This window comes from Etheostoma spectabile, chromosome 3, assembly GCF_008692095.1.
Source record: "Etheostoma spectabile isolate EspeVRDwgs_2016 chromosome 3, UIUC_Espe_1.0, whole genome shotgun sequence".
In the NCBI taxonomy this organism is placed as follows: domain Eukaryota; kingdom Metazoa; phylum Chordata; class Actinopteri; order Perciformes; family Percidae; genus Etheostoma; species Etheostoma spectabile.
In genome coordinates, this window is record NC_045735.1 from 24,134,690 (window position 1) to 24,136,573 (window position 1,884).

General features: G+C 39.5%; 1 long non-coding RNA gene across 1 annotated transcript in view; it reads left to right on the plus strand.

Moving 5' to 3' along the window:
- LOC116686683 (uncharacterized) overlaps positions 1-1,884 on the plus strand; it is a 20,338-nt gene that overhangs the window by 11,362 nt on the left and 7,092 nt on the right. Inside the window, exon 2 of the long non-coding RNA XR_004331328.1 lies at positions 314-317. This is a non-coding gene — a long non-coding RNA (uncharacterized LOC116686683). The remainder of the gene's footprint in view (positions 1-313; positions 318-1,884) is intronic.

Sequence of the window (1,884 nt, forward strand, 5' to 3'; positions counted from 1 at the left end):
GTGTGTGTGTGTGTGTGTTTGTGTGTGTGTGTGTGAGAGCGTGTGCATGTGTCACGTTCAGTGGGGGTGGGGGCTTTTTCTTCTTTGGTGTTTGTTCTTGGTTGCATTACTGACTGGAATGAGAGATATAATTTGCTGAAGCAATGGCACAAAACACAGTGAAAGATCTTTTTATGTTATGAGAGTTGTAAAAAAAAAAGAAAAAGTTAATTATGAAACTGTGGCTTAAAAAAATGACTATGGGCATAGAAAACACTGTGTTAGATTGGGGTTGTTTTGTGCGTTTCACCAGTGCAGTCTTTTTTCTGCTGAGGACAGTCTCACATGAACTGTCTTGTGGCCTTCATCACAAGGCATTTTTAATCACTAGCTGTGAATTCAAATCGATTAATGTAAGTCTTACTTCTGAACCTATGTCGGCAATCAACTGCCATGCTGCTGACCTGGCTTTGTTCATTAAGCTGCAGCATCATTGCCTTTGTCAGTTGTTATGTCATTCTACTTTTTATAAATTAGCTCTTGTTCTTCAACTGTCAAGCTAGTGGTGCGTTTTCTTTTCATTGTTTACTACCTTTAATACAGTTTCATTGCAAACATTACATACATAAACCCAACCTTTATTAATTCTTTATGGATAGCTTTCTGCTCCTGTTCAGTTTAGTGAAACTATACTGAGACTTACACAGATTTTCTTCTTATGTTACACAACTCCCAGGCTGGAGGTGAGTTCATGGGTGTGATTGTATCCTGATGCCAAACTCTATATACTCTTCATCTTGTTCAGATTCCCAGTTTGCTTTGTATGACTAGTGTAGAGTAAATCATACTTCAGATCGATCCGACTGCTTAACAGTACAATCACGTTATTTTGTCATCAAAAATAAATCCTGGAAAATAGCAAAGAAGCATGAACGTAATTTGGTGGGTTCCTCAGTCTTTGAAGTCAGGTTCAGGTTTAGTTTCCCAAAGCACATAAACACAATTTTAAAACTAAAAGTAGAAAACAGGATGGCGCATCAAAATTACCAGTGTCATTATTGAGCATTGTGTCCAAGAATAAAAAAGCCAAGTATGTTGCAGCACCAGAGTGAAAACATGGAGCTCAGGACACAAACTGAGGACACCTTCTCTATTCATTTGTACTAGAATCTGTTTACCTGTCTGGTGTGCAGAAAAAATGGAGGGTTGTATACTTAATTTGCTGGAGCCTTGTGTGATGCTGGAAGATTTAATTAAGGCACCACACTGAAGCATGCATAATTGCGCAGTGCTTTGGAGATGTGCAGCACATCCCTCAAAATAGAGGCTGCAGACTGATGCATACTGATGCAGGAGATTGTTGCAATACAGCATCCAGCCAAGGCTTGCGCCACTGAACACAATGACGTCAAGCAGCACACTAATCTGTAAGCAAAATAGAGATGATCTTAGGTTTTTCTTGGGTTATATGGAACTTACATGGATCCATTAGTTTGTTGTGTTTTGTTACTTTACACCTACCTAACATTAATGTAAATCTTCCTGACAGATCTCCTCAAAGAAATCATCGCCGCTTTGTTGTGTTGAAATGTCAATGTGTTTATCTGATCAGCATTATCAGCATTAAATGCCAGAAATGGGTGCTTTACCTGAGCACCAATGAGCCTTGATATAATGCCACAGCATCAAGGCCATTCCATTCCCACCCATTTTCTTCCTCTCTGCCACAGAATCCCTCCTTCCTGACAGTAACCTTATGGCAGTATTTTATAGCTATATTAGAAAGTTGATCTCACCTACACCTCTCTCCTTCTGGCTTACTGTCCATTTCTCTCGGTCTCCTTTACCGTCAGTGTTTTAAGGCTAATGTCTCTTTCTTTCTCTCTCTCTCTCTCTCTCTCTCTC